The 17,134-nt window shown below is 41.0% G+C and overlaps 1 long non-coding RNA gene across 4 annotated transcripts in view; it reads left to right on the top strand.

The window, feature by feature from the left end:
• The window catches only part of LOC128314904 (uncharacterized), a 478,400-nt gene that overhangs the window by 46,359 nt on the left and 414,907 nt on the right, over window positions 1-17,134 (top strand). The window lies entirely within an intron of this gene.

Genomic DNA, 17,134 nt, shown 5'->3' with positions numbered 1-17,134 from the left:
CTGGGAGAGGACTTAGTATTGTGTCTTTAATAATATTCTCAACGTGGCCTGGCTTATTCTCATACAAAGATGTGTATTTTTGTGGAACAGAACATAAAATGTATTCTGGATGAACTAAAACTTTGCCTGGGCTGGGTACGAGGCTGTGAGTGAGAAGGAGGTTGGGTGAGAAAAACCTCTTCAAACAGCGTGTGTGTTACTCGAGTGTCTGCTTTGTTACTTGTGTAATGTGATGGCTGATGATTTAGTGCAGGCCTCTTGGGAAATATGCTGAGAGAACAGAAAGATGGGTAACCTTGGAAGGGGGAAAAGGTAGTGCTTATGTCAGTATGAAAGTCTGACTAGAAGCAAATTATCATTGGTGCATTTTACTTCTAGGTCTTGAAGTAGCTACATTTGGTACATGAACATGAAGGTGGTTAGCTTTTTAAAGATGAAAGAAGGAAGAGTTTCCTTTCTTGAAAACGGGCTCCAGTGAGAATCACAAGTCCCCCGTGATGAGGCCAAGGAAGGATTACTGAAGAATGAAGTGAACATATGTGGTTCAATTTTTTTTTTATTGGAGCCCACAAAGAAAAGCAGCACTTTCCTGGGTATAACATATTTATACTTGTAAAAGATCCCCTTTTATAATTTAAGGGGATGCCAATTGTTCAGCTTGGAATTGCAATTACGTTGCATGTATTTCTTCATCATCCTGTTGTTTTTAAATGACTTAACAAACTTGAACCAGAAAATTAACACTTGTTTTTCCTAGGTAACTTGTTATTTTAATTCTTTTGACTGTAGGAGACAATATTTTAAAATTGTGACCTTGACTTTAAACTTAGGGAGACCCCTGACAACCTCCACTTTTAACATCTTGGTTATTTGGAGGGGTAATTATCCAAGTTATATCGGTTAGCGATGGCTGTGTAACAAAGTACTCCAAAACATAGTGTCTTAAAATGGCAACCATTTATTATTTTCATGAGTCCACTGGTTAGCTGGGGGGAAATTCTGCTTATCTAATCTAGATTCTGATGATTTAGCTGGTCTTACTCATGCGCTAGTGGTTAGCTGGCCATCTGAGCTGTCCTTGATTGGGAAAACTCTGTACTACTCTACATGCCTTTCATCTGTGCCCCCATCCCTTCAGTAGACTAGTCTAAGCATGCTCTCAGTGTAGTCACTGGTATCCAAAAGTAGGCCAACTCATTTGTGCAAGAGGCTGGGATGGCAACATATATGTGCTTTTCACCACTCTGTGTCATATTTAATAATATCCCATTGGCCAAAGCAAGACCTGGTAGGACTCAAGAGTGAAGGAAAGTTATGAGTCAAACAGTATGGATACAGGGAGAGCGTGAATTGGGGCCTCAGTTTACCAGGTATTTGTTCTTTTCCCTCATTTTAGCAGCCCCTGCTTTGGCAGTTTTACTGTTCATTTGCACTTCAACAGACTAGGCTGAACCATACCTCCTTATCTCCATTCTGCCTAGTTATTCATCACATTTTTTTTGAATAATAGCTTTTTAAAATTTAAATTTTTATTTAAATCAAAGTTAGTTAACATGTAGTGTAATAAATGATTTTCTGAGTAGAGTTTAGTGATTGGTCACTTGCATATAATACACAGTGCTCATCACCACTTACATTTAAAGCTTGATGAAGGGATAGCTTGTCATTAAAGGCTAAAATAAAAATTTTAGTTTATTTACTTATACAGTCCCCCTCCCATTTTTATTTTTTATATTTTAATATAATTTATTGTCAAATTGGCTTCCATACAACACCCAGTGCTCATCCCAACAAGTGCCCTCCTCAATGCCCATCACCCACTTTCCCCTCCCTTTTTTAAAGCCGTAATAAGCACCACAGATTAAAAAAAATTTTTTTTAATGTTTATTTTTGAGGGAGACAGAGAGCAGGGGTGTAGGGGAGGGGTAGAGAGAGAGGGAGACACAGAATACCAAGCAGGTTCCAGGATCTGAGCTTGTCAGCATAGAGTCAGATGAGGGACTCTAACTTATGAACCGTGAGATCAAGACCTGAGCTGAAGTTGGACACTTAACTGACTGAGCCACCCAGGTGCCCCAAGCACCACAGATTCTTATATAATGATACTCTTTTTTTCTGGTTCTATCCACATCGATCCCTGAGCTGTATTCTCCAACTAATTTCTGTGTTTTGGGGCTAATGCTCAAGTAGCATTTGGAGGACCTTTGTGGGTGGATCTGTATGTTTTTAGTCTTCCTTTCACATGGTGTTGCTTTTGGACTTTCCTCTCTCCTAAACTCCAGGCTTGCATTTCTTGCTTTGTATTCTTCAAGTCCTACAGAAACGTCAAATGAACATGTTACAAAGAATACTCATCATCCAGCTGTTGTCATTCACTCGTGCCTTCAATCAACAAATATCTGTTGGATGTCTTCCACACTATTTCAGGCATTACTAATGGAGTAGTTGTACAATATTTGCAGAATGCAGGCCCTCCTGTAGTTTATAATCTAGTGGGGCTTGGCAGACAGCAAACAAATGCCTGAATCCCTCATTTAATGTTTGATAGTGATAAGTGTTATGGGGAAATTGAAGCCAGGTGAGTACAAAGACTGCAATGGAAGAGTGAGTGGGTGTTCTGGGAAGGCCTCTGAAGTAAGGGAGTGAGCTGTGAGGATCTGGGGAAAATGCTGCAAGCCCAGGAATACTTGTTACAAAGGAAGCCTGGACAAGATTCAATGTGGTAGCAACCATGCTTACAGTGGGAAGAGTGGTAGGAAGTGTGGTGTGGAGACAAACAGACGCTGGCGCATGTAGAGCACAGTAAGGTCTTTGCATTTATTCTGAGTGACCTGGGAATCCATTGGTGAGACATGAGCTAGTTTCAAAGGCAGAAGCTGGGGTGCCTTGACAGCCTTGCTGGGCAGAGAGGCTGAGGGGCTGCCTTAGGAGAGTAGCAGTGGAGACGGAGAGGGTGGCAGACTTTGGAGCTCTCCAAAATGGGTTTCATTTAAATAAACCAGATTTAGATATTGACATCAGCTCTGCAGAGTTGAGCATATGGACAAGTGTTTCCCAAAGTAGACCCAGCATATTTCCAGTGATTTCTGAGTTAATTTTAGGTGCTCTATCACATGAATGGACCTTTTAAATTTTAGTGATTACTTATCAACTTAAAATGCCTTAGGAAAGATAAAACTTGCATATAAAACCCGTGGTCCTACATAAAGTTAATGCTTGAGATGAGGATGAAAGTATTCAGTCTATTACAAAGTTGAATGAAGAAACAGCAAAAATCATGAGGGTTGTCTCCTGAATGACTGGTTTTAGGGTGTGGTGACAAGAATTATTCAAAAGGTTGAGTTCTGAGGGATAAGTGAACAGTGACTCTGGTTTTAGGGTTGTATGTAATCGTAATCACATCTTCCCACTTACTGATGAATTTTGTGAAGCTCTCTACTGAGCACCTTATAGATGATATTTCATTCTCACTGCAGTCCTAAGGGATGTGGATAATGAGATTTTGATATTCCCATTTAACAGAAGAGGGAAGTGAAGTTCATAGGAAAGACATAATTTGCTCTAGGAAGTCTGAATTTTCAGATCCCACAAGATTACAGAAGTAATGTCTAGTTTTGGTAAATTCTCTGCAAACAGGGACTTAGTTTGTTGGACACACTAATGTGCCCTTAGCACCTAGGATAGTGTCTGATACATGTTAGACATTCAGTCAATACTGCTGAATGAATGAAAGATAAAAGGAGTGGATCTTTTATTGAGGTCTGAGTCAAGAGTGGTGAGTGCTCATGTTCCTCACAGTAGGATAAGTTTTAGGATGTCATCACCTGGAGTTTTATTGGAAAGGCCATATTTGGGCCTTATGGTGTATCCTGAATTCAGGCTTACCCAAGCTTCTAACTTGAGTCTTATATTTTCCTCCTAGTCTCCTTTAAGAGTGTCATCCACTTCTCTGGCTATAACTATGTGCCAAACTCCCAGATCTCACACTTCGGTTGTAGAATATTTAAACCCACTAACAAATTTGGAGCCTCTTGAGGGCACTGTAACTTCTGGCAAGTCTCTTAACCTCCTTTGTGCCTCAGTCTTTGTCAGTAAGAGCAAGAGACAGTAGGTGGATCTGAGCCCTTTCCTGAGTAGACCTATGTGCGCCAGAAGAAAGATAGGGACAAGATGCAGAGGGAGGGTGACATGAGGTGACAGATGACTTGAAAATAAAATGGTATTCATTGTCCATTCTTCTTCAACATCCTTGTTTTGCTTTTTACCTAGAACTTGAAAAAAAATGTTTATTTTTAAGTGGGGGAGAGCAGAGAGAGAGAGAGACAGACAGACAGACAGACATAGAATCAATCCCAAGTGGCTCCATGCTTCCATCGTGGAGCCCGACACAGGGCTTAGTCTCACAAACCATGAGATCATGACCTGAGCCAAAGTCAAGAGTCAGGTGTTTAACCAACTGAGCCACCCCGGCACCCCTTGCCTAGAATTTCCTAAGGAGTTAAATAATAGTTTTTCAAGGTAAGTTTTCTCAAAAGGCTTGATTTTTCTTCTTTAAAAGGCAAATTTCTGAAAGCAGTTGTTCATACACTTGGGATCCTGGGTGAAGCGCTACCATGCATCAAAGAAAGCTGCACACACACTCTTTCTTTGATGGTAGCAGCCACATGGGGGTGGCCAGTGCTGGGCAGTGTATGCTAAGGGGCCCCTGTGATGGGGCAAGGGGGCTACAGACCAAACTGACCATAAAAATGGGCGCCTGAAAGGGGCAGGAGGAGCTTCCTAAAGGAAGGTTGTTACAGTGAAAATGAGCCTGGGGAGGGTGTTAGCACAGGAGGGCCTTGGCTCCAGAGGCGGGAGCAGTGGAGAGTGGGGACATGTCTGAACAAACTCGACATGTTCAGTTCTCACTGCCAGAACTGCTGTCTTCCACTCCTCCACTCATATGTGCTACCCCAGATCCCCAACTGACCCTGGCTGCACACATTTTTTGAATCCTAAAATGCATAATTTCTGCAAAACTAAGTATGAGGGGGTGGGGTATAAAGATGGAAAACTATGTTATTATCAGCCTCTGCAAAGTCCTAATCTCCTGGGTAAAAGACATAGATAAGATTTCTTCTGCAAGTCTGAGGAGAGGTAAGCTATACACGGAGATAAACACCTGCTTTGGGAGGGCAGGGTCAGGTGAACCAATTCCAGATCGCTGGATCTAGGAAGCCATTTTGAAAGAGACAGTTTTCAAATTTAGCTTTGTGGGAAGTAGGATAGGGCTTTGATGTTTGTCTTTAGGAAGAAAGGGGGCTGTAGTCCAGGCAAAGCAGACAGCTTCTTCACGGGCCTGGAAGCAGGAGAATGCCAGGGCTGGGGAAGGGTGGGGTCAAGGGGCACAGAGAACCTGAACACTGGGAGGAGGCAATTAGGATGGGTGCTGGACCATTAGATAGAACCAGGAGGAGGTTATGGGTTACACTGTATGCCTGCTGAGTCCTGTGAACTTTACTGGTGTGCATGGTGAGCCTTTCACACTTAGGTGTGGGGCCTTCGGGAGTGGATTGGTAGGAGGAGAAGGGAGTGGTCAGATCTGTGTGTCCTAGGGGCAACAAGGAGACTGGTTCCTTTTTACAAATTTTTCTATAGGAATTTTATTTATTTTTAGTTTTTATTTTACTTGAGAGAGAACACAAGCGTGTGTGAGTGTGGGAGGGGCAGAGGGACAGAGAGAATCGCAGGTTCCATACTCAGTGTGGACCCTGATGAGGAGCTCAATCTCACAACCCTGGGATCATGACTCGAGCTGAAATCAGGAGTCAGATGCTCAATGGATGAAGCCACCCTGGCATCCCCCTGGGTAGAGGAAAGTTATGAGAATAGTTAAAGGGCTTCAGAATATCCTTCATCCAGTTTTATCAGCTGTTGAAATTTTGCTGCATTTGCTTTATCATTCTCTCATTCTCTAGCATACACATATCACTAAGAGTTTTTTTCTGAAAACCGTTTGAAATTTGCCCACGTCCTACCTCTTTACTCCCAAAATATTTTTTAGTCTTCCCTAAAAATAATGATTTTCATTTATGTAACTTCAGTGTAAGTACTGAAATCAGGACATTTATATTGATACACAACTATTAACTGGTTGCAGGTTTTATTCACATTTCATTTGTCCCAATATTGTATAGGAAGGTTTCTTTCTTTCTTTGTTATAAACAAGTGATGTAGGTGGCAGTAAAATAGGCTGGATCTGAAGCTCTGGAAGTGGGAACAGGACCACCATTTCAGAGGTGGGCACAGTAGGATTTGGCAAGCGTGGGCTCTAGGAGTGAGAGAGGAAATAAAGCTGACTATGAGGTTGCAGTTTTTTAGGGTGGGTGTCGTTACCCAGCAAGGAGCTCCGGAAAGAGATTTAAAGTGCAAGGTGATCTTATGTTCTGGGTTTTGGATTTAATCCTGATCATTGGATTTCTATAGTGCATTAAAAGGAAGAAAGGCAGGGTAATGACAGGCAGCTTTGTGTAGCAGTTGAGGATATGAACTTTAGGGGCACCTGGGTGGCTCAGTTCGTTAAGCATCTGACTTGGTTTCAGCTCAGGTCTTGATCTCATGGGTTCAAGCCCCATGTTGGGCTCAGAACATCGCAGAACCTGCTTGGTATTCTCTCTCTCCCTCTCTCTGACCCTCCCCTGGTCCATCTCTTCATCTCTCTCTTAGAAATAAACTAAAAAAAAAAAATATGAACTTTGGAGTTGGATTGCCTAGGATACTTAATAGTTGGGTGACCTGGGGAAGTTACCTTAGTTGAGTGTGCCTCAGTTTTCTCCTCTGTGAAATGGAGATAATAATTGTACTTGATTCACAGAGTCCTTATGAGGTTAAACGAGTTATAATTTGTAAAGTGCTGTGTTACAAGCTTGCCTGACATGTAGTGCCATATACATTTGTTGAATCAGTATAATGAATTGGATTTTTTACATTTATGCTACTGAATCCTCACTAGTAAATCCGTGAGGTAAATACGATTATTATTAACTGGGACTCCTGCTACTCTGTTTATCCAAGGCCCAATAATTGTTGGTATAGAGAACACGCCTTGTTATACATACCAGAGTATCTTCAGGCTTTCTGTATGAGCATACCCATTAGGCACTTGGAATGGGCTAGTGCCTCAGTGTTAGGTTGTGGTGGATGTTCTGAGCTGGAAATCCTCTCACAGATGTGATTGCTGGGGGCATGTGATGGATGCAGTTGCTAAGAAAAAGTGTGGAAGAAAGGACTGGAGGTTGGAGCTGTGAGAGAGAGCGGGTTGGCCAGCCACAGGTAAAATGCAGAGCAGGAGGGTGTGGTGTGAAGGAAAGGAGGCACTAAGAGAGGTTAGGAGGACTTGCCCAATGCTTGGGAGTCTAAGGATAAATTCAGAACAGAGATCTGGGTGGGGCCCTTGTGGCCTTACTGAGAACTGACTGTTGTATTGACTGAGGGCAGAAACCTATTTTCTGGGCTCAAGAAGAAAACAGGAAGAGGAAATGGATTCTGGGAAAGTTAACAGTTCTTTCAAGTAGTTTGGCAGTAAAAGGAAGGAGAACTTTGGGAGATCTCTTTCCAACAGAGGCAATTGTCTTTGTCATGTAAGAGGGGAAAGGGAGAGATTGAAGATGCAGGAAATAGTGGGGAGGGGAGAGAGCAGGCTGCCAGGGATGGAGTCAGGAGCGTGGCTGCAGGAACACTGCTCTCAACTCAGAGAAAACCATGTGTGATGACCTATGACATGTAATGTGGAATTGGGGAAGTTGAAACAATTTCACGCAGCAGGCACTGAAGCTATTTGTTGGAAGTCAGAAGCATATTTGAGAGTATGAAAGGTTTGGAGAAAGGATTTACAATGAGGTAAAGGAGATTCTTTTGTAATAGCCAGCACTTAGGAGTAGGTGAGCGGTGTGGTTCTTTAGGGCATTGTTCTGGGACTTTGTCTATGACACCCTGGAATTGACTAAGAAGAGATGAAACTGAGGGTTGATGGGGGGTGGGAGGGAGGAGAGGGTGGGTGATGGGTATTGAGGAGGGCACCTTTTGGGATGAGCACTGGGTGTTGTATGGAAACCAATTTGACAATAAATTTCATATATTAAAAAAAAAAAGAAGAGATGAATTGGGTCAGTCTGAGCAATAGTTTTTTTTTTTTTAATTTTTTTAATGTTTGGTTTTGAGAGAGAGATAGAGCATGACTGGAGGAGGGGCAGAGAGAGGGAGACACAGAATCCTAACCAGGTTTCAGGCTCTGAGCTGTCAGCATAGAACCATGATACCATGACCTGAGCTAAAGTCAGATGCTTAATCCACTTGAGCCACCCAGGCGCCCCAGTCTGAGCAACAGTTTTCATGGAAGTCACAGAGTACTAGGGAATCTCAGAGGTCAGAGAGAATTTCATTGGAAATGGTTGACCACAGCCCGTGAAGGAAGAGGAGGCCTTCTGCTAGGTTAACACTTCCCAGACATTTCCAGTGAAATACCCATAATGACAGGAAGGAAAGCTTATCTCTGAGGCTTGGGGACCTAGCTCAAGGTAGCCTATCTGAAATTTGAAAATTCTAAAGTCTTGGTGTTATCTTTAGAATGTTAAAAATTCTGGGGCACCTGGGTAGCTCAGTCACTTAAATATTTGACTTCAGCTCAGGTCGTGATCACACAGTTTGTGGGTTCAAGCCCTGCTGTGGCTCTATGCTGATAGTGTGGAACCTGCTTGGGATTCTCTCTCTCTTCATGTCACTCTACCCCTCTCCAATTTGTGCTGTCTCTCAAATAAACTCGAAAAAATATATTAAAAAAATCCATTGTGGATCTACATTTGAGTATTAAACTATTTATTAAAATAAGCAGCTAAAAAATATTTGCCATGTTTTTCATGACTAGGCCTTATACTGGGATGGCAGTGGGACTGTGAATCCTGTTTAAGAAGCCTGGGAGAAAAACATAAAGAGCAGGATCACCAGGAGAGAACAATGAGGGACATAAATTTCATAGGAGGCAGACAATAAGAGATGTGGTAAAGTTTGAGGTGGTAGCTAGAGAGGAGGATGTCACAGTGTCAGATATTGAACATAAGACCATTGTTAACTGATAATGGGTCTAAAGTAAGATCAAGCCAGTGAGTGAGTGAGATGAAGAGAGAGAAGCTGCCTTGGGTGACCTGAATCTCGCCAAGTTGCTCCTGACTTAGAACCTGGATATCAAATTTCTGTGTTGGGATACACAGAAAAAAAATTAATGTTTAAGATTTTTTGCTTTTATTATTATTTTTTTACAATTTACATCAAAGTTAGTTAGCATATAGTGCAACAATGACTTCAGGAGTAGATTCCTTAATGCCCCTTACCCATTTAGCCCACCCCCCTCCCACAACCCCTCCAGCAGCCCTCTGTTTGTTCTCCATATTTAAGAGTCTGTTATGTTTCATCCCCCTCCCTTATGCTTCCCTTCCCTTATGTTCATCTGTTGTGTGTCTTAAAGTCCTCCTATAAGTGAAGCAAATGATATTTGTCTTTTTCTGATTAATTTTGCTTAGCATAATACCTTCTAGTTCCATCCACGTAGTTGTAAGTGGCAAGATGTCATTCTTTTTGATTGCTGAGTAATACTCCATTGTGTGTGTGTGTGTGTGTGTGTGTGTGTGTGTGTGTGTATCACACACACACCACATCTTCTTTCTCCATTCATCCATCAATGGACATTTGGGCTCTTTCCATACTTTGGCTATTGTTGATAGTGCTGCTATAAACATGGGGGTGCATGTGCCTCTTTGAAACAGCACACCTGTATCCCTTGGATAAATGCCTAGTAGTGCAATTGCTGTGTCGTAGGGTAGTTCTATTTTTAATTTTCTGACGAACCTCCATACTGTTTTCCAGAGTGGCTGCCCCAGTTTGCATTCCCACTAGCAGTGCAAAAGATATCCTCTTTCTCTGCATCCTCGTCAATATCTGTTATGGCCTGAGTTGTTAATGTTAGCCATTCTGACAGGTGTGAGGTGGTATCGCATTGTGGTTTCCATTTGTATTTCCCTGATGATGAGTGATGTTGAGCATTTTTTCATGTGTTGGTTGGCCATCTGGATGTCTTCTTTGGAGAAGTGTCTATTCATGTCTTTTGTCCATTTCTTTCCTGGATTATTTGTTTTTTGGGTGTTGAGTTTGATAAGTTCTTTACAGATTTTGGATACTAGCCCTTTATCTGCTGTGTCATTTGCAAATATCTTCTCCCATTCTGTCGGTTGCCTGTTAGTTTTGTTGATTGTTTCCTTCACTGTGCAGGAGCTTTTTATTTTGATGAGGTCCCAGTCATTCATTTTCACTTTGGTTTCCCTTGCCTCTGGAGACGTGTTGAGTAAGAAGTTGCTGAGGCCAAGATCAAAGAGGTTTTTGCCTGCTTTCCCTTGGAGGATTTTGATGGCTTCCTGTCTTATATTGAGGTCTTTCATCCATTTTGAGTTTATTTTTGTGTGTGGTGTGAGAAAGTGGTCCAGGTTCATTTTTCTACATGTCACTGTCCAGTTTTCCCAGCACCATTTGCTGAAGAGACTGTCTTTCTTCCATTGGATATTCTTTCCTGCTTTGTCAAAGATTAGTTGGCCACAGGTTTGTGGGTCCATTTCTGGGTTCTCTATTCTGTCCCATTGAGCTGAGTGTCTGTTCTTGTGCCAGACCATACTGTCTTGATGGTGGTATAGCTTGAAGTCTGGGATTGTGATGCCTTCTGCTTTGATTTTCTTTTTCAAGATCGCTTTGGTCATTCAGGGTCTTTTCTGGTTCCATACAAATTTTAGGATTATTTGTTCTAGCTCCGTGAAGAATGCAGGTGTTACTTTGATAGGGATGGTGTTGAATATGTAGATTGCTTTGGGTAGTATAGACATTATAACAATATCTGTTCTTCCTATCCAGGAGCATGGAATCATTTTCCATTTCTTTGTGTCTTCTTCAATTTCTTTCAAAAGCTTTCTATAGTTTTCACTGTGTAGATTTTTCACCTCTTTAGTTAGATCTATTCTTAAGTATTGTATGGGTTTTGGTGCAATTGTAAATGGGATCAATTCCTTGATTTCTCTTTCTGTCGCTTCATTGTTGGTGTATAAGAATGCAACCGACCTCTGTGCATTGATTTTATGTCCTGCCACTTTGCTGAATTCATGGATCAGTTCTAGCAGTTTCTTGGAATCATTTGAGTTTTTCATATAGAATATCATGTCATCTGCAGATAGTCAATGTTTGACCTCTTCCTGACCAATTTGGATGCCTTTTATTTCTTTGTGTTGTCTGATTGCTGAGGCTAAGACTTGAAATACTATGTTGAATAACAGTGGCGAGAGTGGACATCCCTGTCTTGTTCCTGCCCTTAGGGAGAAAGCTCTCAGTTTGTCCCCATTGAGGATGATATTAGCATTGGGTCGTTCATATGTGTCTTTTATGATCTCGAGGTATGCTCCTTCTATCCCTACTTTCTTGAGGGTTTTTATCAAGAAAGGATGCTGTATTTCATCAAATGCTTTTTCTGCATCAATTGAGAGGATAATATGGTTCTTGTCCTTTCTTTTATTGATGTGATGTATCATGTTAATTGTTTTGTGGATATTGAACCAGCCCTGCATCCCAGGTGTAAATCTTGCTTGGTCCTGGTGAATAACTTTTTTAATGTGTTGTTGGATCCAGTTGGCTAATACCTTGTTGAGGATTTTTGCATCCATATTCATCAGGGAAATTGGTTTATAGTTCTCCTTTTTAGTGGGGTCTCTCTGGTTTGGAATCAAAGTAATGCTGGCTTCATAGGATGAGTTTGGAAATTTTCCTTCCATTTCTATTTTTTGGAACAGCTTCAAAAGAACAGGTGTTAAGTCTTCCTTAAATGTTTGGTAGAATTCCCCTGGAAAGCCATCTGGCCCTGGACTCTTGCTTTTTGGGAGATTGATTACTAACTCAACTTCTTTACTGGTTATAGGTCTGTTCAAATTTTCTATTTCTTCCTGTTTCAGTTTTGGTAGTGTATATGTTTCTAGGAATTTGTCCATTCCTTCCAGATTACCCATTTTTATTGGCATAATTGTTCATAATATTCTCTCATTATTGTTTTTATTTCTGCTATGTTGGTTGTGATCTCTCCTCTTTCATTCTTGGTTTTATTTGGGTCCTTTCCTTTTCCTTTTTGATCAAACTGGCTAGTGGTTTATCAATTTTGTTAATTCTTTCAAAGAACCAGCTTCTGGTTTCATTGATCTGTTTTTTTGGTTTTGATAGCATTGATTTCTGCTCCAATCTTTATTATTTTGTGTCTTCTGCTGGTTTTGGGTTTTACTTGCTGTTCTTTTCCCAGTTCTTTAAGGTGTTAGGTTAGGTTGTGTACCTGAGACCTTTCTTCCTTCTTTAGGAAGGCCTGGATTGCTATATACTCCCTCTTATGACCACCTTTGCTGCATCCCAGAGGTTTGGGGCTGTGGGGTTATTATTTTCATTGGTTCCCATGTACTTTTTAATTTCCTCTTTGACTTCTTGGTTATGCCATTCATTCTTTAGTAGGATGTTCTTTAGTCTCCAAGTATTTACTTTTCCAATTTTTTTCTTGTGGTTGTTTTCGAGTTTCCTAGCATTGTGGTCTGAAAATATGCATGGTATGATCTCGATCTTTTTGTACTTGTTGAGGGCTGATTTGTGTCCCAATATGTGGTCTATTCTGGTGAACATTCCATGTGCACTGGAGAAGAATGTATATTCTGCTGCTTTAGGATGAAATGTTCTGAATATATCTGTTAAGTCCATCTGGACCAGTGTGTCATTCAAAGCCGTTGTTTCCTTGTTGTTGATTTTGTGTTTAGATGATCTGTCCATTGCTGAAGGAGGGTGTTGAAGTCCCCTACTGTAATGGTATTATTATCAATGAGTGTCTTTATGTTTGTGATTAATTGATTTATATATTTGGGTGCTCTCATATTTGGAGCATAAGTGTTTAGAATTGTTAGGTCTTCTTGGTGGATAGACCCCTTAATTATGATATACTGCCCTTCTTCATCTCTTGTTACAATCTATATTTTAAAGTCTAGATTGAGTGATATAAGCATGGCTATTATGGCTTTCTTTCCTCGGCCATTAGCATGATAGATGGTTCTCCATCCCCTTATTTTCAATCTGAAGGTGTCTTTAGGTCTAAAGTGGGTCTCTTGTAAACAGCATATAGATGGATCTTGTTTTTTTTTATCCATTCTGTTACCCTATGTCTTTTGATTGGAGCATTAAGTCCATTGATGTTTAGAGTACTGAAAGACAAGAATTTATTGCTGTTACGTTTCTTGTAGAGTTGGAATGTCTGGTGGTCTCTGGTCCTTTCTAGTCTTTGTTGTTTTTAGTCATTATTTATTTCATCTTCTTTCCCCTCAGAGTTCCTTTTAAAATTTCTTGCAGGGCTGTTTTAGTGGTCACAAACTCTTTTAATTTTTGTTTGTTTGGGAAACTTTTAATCTCTCTTTCTATTTTAAATGACAGCCTTCCTGGATAAAGAATTCTTGGCTGCATATTTCCCCTATTCAGAACATTGAATATGTCCTACCACTCCCTTCTGGTCTGCCAAGTTTCTGTGGATAGATCTGCTGCAAACCTGATCTGTCTTCCCTTGTAGGTTAAGGACTTTTTTCCCTTGCTGCTTTCATGATTCTTTCCTTGCCTGAGTTTTTTGTGAATTTGACTATGATATGCCTTGTTGATGGTCGGTTTTTGTTGAATCTCATGGGAGTCCTGTGTGCTTCCTGGATTTTGATGTCTGTCTTTCCCAGGTTAGGAAAGTTTTCCAGTATGATTTGCTCACATAACCCTTCTACCCCTTTTTCTCTCTCTTCATCTCCTGGGACCCCTATGATTCTGATGTTGTTCCTTGTTAATGAGTCACTGGTTTCTCTAATTCTTAAATTGTGCTCTTTTGCCTTAGTCTCTCTCTTTTTTTCTACTTCATTATTCTCCATAAATTTGTCCTTTATATTGTTCATTCACTGTTCTGCCTCATCCATTCTTGCCGCCATGGCATTTATTCGAGATTGCAGCTCAGTTATAGCATTTTTTATTTCATCCTGACTAAATTTTACTTCTTATATCTCCACAGAAAGGGATTCTAATATATTTTTGACTCCAGCTATTCTTATTTTCATGATTCTAAAATCTGGTTCAGACATTTTGCTTGTATCTGTGTTGGTTAAGTCCCTGCTGTCGTTTCTTCCTGCTCTTTCTTTTGGGGTGAATTCCTTTGAAAAAATGAATACAGTGAAATAGAATAAAATGAAATGGTGGAAGTAAAATAGAAATTGAAAAATTGATAAAATTAAAAAATATAGTAGAAAAAATTAAAAATATTAAAAATTGAAAATAAAAACAAATATTTCTTTCTGTATTCAAGAAAAAGAAAAGAAACAAAAAAGAAACAAAAAATAAAATAGAATAGATGGACCAATGAACAGACTGAAATACGGTTGAAATTACACCATTTGCCCTAGACGTCAAACTATGAAGCACTTTGTAGTCCATAAACTAAGCAGGCAGAGAGACTTGTGTTCCTGAAGAGCTAGGTTGGCCTAGTTGGGCGGGGCTTAGTGTAATGGCTCCATTCTCCACTAGATGGCACAGCTAGCCTATTGGGGTGGATTGTTGTGGCACATATAGTATGTATGCTCATGTGCAGGAGGTGTGAAAATGATGTCACCCAGCTACCCAGTCTCTCATATCAGAATTCTGTTCTCCCCGATCAGCAATTGTGCACTGTCCTTTGTTTCTGGCTTCCATCCACTTCCATCCTCCCTCCTGAGTTTTATCTCAGATGTGGCTGTTTTTCCTGACCCCTTATTTCTGAGGGACTGTGGCTTTGACCTGTTCTGCCACTCACTGAGCAAAGGCTGGGTACTAGCCACACCTAGGACTGTTTGCGGGACCATGCTGCTGCCGATGCCCAGAGACTGTGGCTGGGTGCCAGCTTGCCCCAGAAAAAGTTGATGCAATCAAGTAGCAGCAGTGGTTCAGGGATTATGGAAAATCACAACACACATCTGGCATCAGGCCTCACCCTTAATGACCTTGTTCCATCACCAGTGAATGTGGTTGTTCTCTGGGGTCTGCTGGGGTAGCCACACGGACTCTACCAAATGTCCTCCCAGCAGGGGAACTGCCTCTCCCTGTGTGGCCTGAGGACTTCATTCTACTCCTGGGGATTTGCCCTTCCCACCAGAGCACCACCAGGTTTCATGGTGTGGAGTTTCAAACTCTGCGCTACTGCTGTTTATAGAGTCTTAGTGGAATTTAAACTTTCTCCTTGGTCCTTTCTCCCTTTTTAGTTCAGTCCCTGTGGCTATTTCCACTTCTCCATTTTTCTCTCCAGCTGTTTTTGGTGGTGGGGGGGGTGCTTTTCCCATACTCTGCCCCCCCCCCCCGGTCGTATCTCCACAAGTGTAAACAACTCCCTGCCCTCTACGACTTCTCTCCTCCCCAGTTCACCTCTCCGCGCCGTGTACCTGATGAGTTCTGTGGTTCAGGTTGTGCAGATTGTTGTGTTAGTCCTCAAATCCATTTTCTAGGTGTGCAGGATGGTTTAGTGTTGGTCTGGCTGTATTTTATGGACACGAGACACAAAAATACCTCCACGCTGTTCTGCGATCTTGGCTCTTCCTTTCATGACCAAATTTTTGTTTTTAATCGTTTTTTTTTTTTTTTTTGAGAGAGAGACAAAACATGAGCAGGGGATGGGCAGAGAGAGGGGGAGGCACAGATTCCGAAGCAGGCTCCAGGCTCTGAGCTGTCAGCACAGAGCCCGATGCTGGGCTCGGACCCATAAACTGTGAGATCATGACTTGAGCTGAAGTTGGAGGCTCAACTGACTGAGCCACCCTGTCGCTCCCCAAAAATTAATGTTTAAAAAAAACCTTTTGTAAAATACTAAACCCAACATTAATTTTTTTTTAGAAATGTTTATTTAGAGAGAGAGAGAGAGAGCGAGCGAGTGTGTGTGTGTGTGTGTGCGTGCGCGTGAGAGAGCAGGGAAAGGACAGAGAGAGAGGAAGAGAGAATTCCAAGCAGGCCCCACACCAAGCTCAGGGCCTGATGTAAGGCTGGATCCCATGACTGTGAGATCACAATCTGGGCTGAATTCAAGGGTCAAACGCTTAACCGACTGAGACACCCAGGCACCCCAAACCAACATGTATTTTTGAGCATTATCTTGAAGTCAGAGGGAGATGAATAGAGCCTATTTAAATCGCTATAACTTTGGTATCTGCCTCTTGTCTTACAGCCTTGTTAAAAGTGGAAGTAAGAACTATACACTTACAATGTCAGTTGTGACACTGAATCATTTCTAAATGAACGTATTTTTCAATTCAGTGATAGGAGACATCCTTATTTATCTTTGGAGGTCTCTGTCTTGAACCGCAAGCAGATAATTTGTGTAATCAGTGGCTATTTCATGAGAATAAGGAAGCTGTCATTTGTGCCCATCTTGTTCCTATATCTCAAAATATGGTTTCAAGCAAATACTTCTCTTGTACCGGTGGGTGGACTTTGGCAGTGGTGAATAACACGGCCAAATAAGTAATAATACCAGAAATCTCATGTTAGCCAGTTGTTCCTGGAGTCTTGAAAATTAATTCTAATGTCTGATGCTGATAACTTCCATTGGTAGATAACTTCCCTGTTTTTCACTTCTTTTTTTGAGCTCCAAAAGCATACAAGTAACAAATGTTTATAGTAGAAAGGAGCTAAGTGATTGGAATAGAAATCTTGGGCTATCCCAAACCGACCAATGTGAAGGTCTCTGTGCATGTTTTTTCAAACTTTATTTTAAGCTATTTCATAACAAATTTATGTTTATACAAATGAAACTTTACGTAGTTTCTGTCTTGTGATTTATGGAAGTCATGATTTATGGAGGGCAAGCATTTAGTTTCTCTTTTAGACTACTTAAGGAAAATTATCTGAAACTTAGTTAAAAGAATAATAAAGCAAGAGCAGGAGGGTATAAGTTAATCAAATATATTGAGGAGTGTTTTTTGAGCTTAGGAGGTATTTGGAAAGTGGGTTCTTTTTCCCCATTTGGGTCTGGTGTTTTTATTTTTTCCTCCATCCTTCAAAA

The sequence above is a fragment of the Acinonyx jubatus genome, chromosome A1 (genome assembly GCF_027475565.1).
Source record: "Acinonyx jubatus isolate Ajub_Pintada_27869175 chromosome A1, VMU_Ajub_asm_v1.0, whole genome shotgun sequence".
In the NCBI taxonomy this organism is placed as follows: Eukaryota; Metazoa; Chordata; class Mammalia; order Carnivora; family Felidae; genus Acinonyx; species Acinonyx jubatus.
The sequence above is the reverse complement of the archived record's forward strand: the minus strand, read 5'-3'. Positions and strand labels throughout refer to the sequence as shown.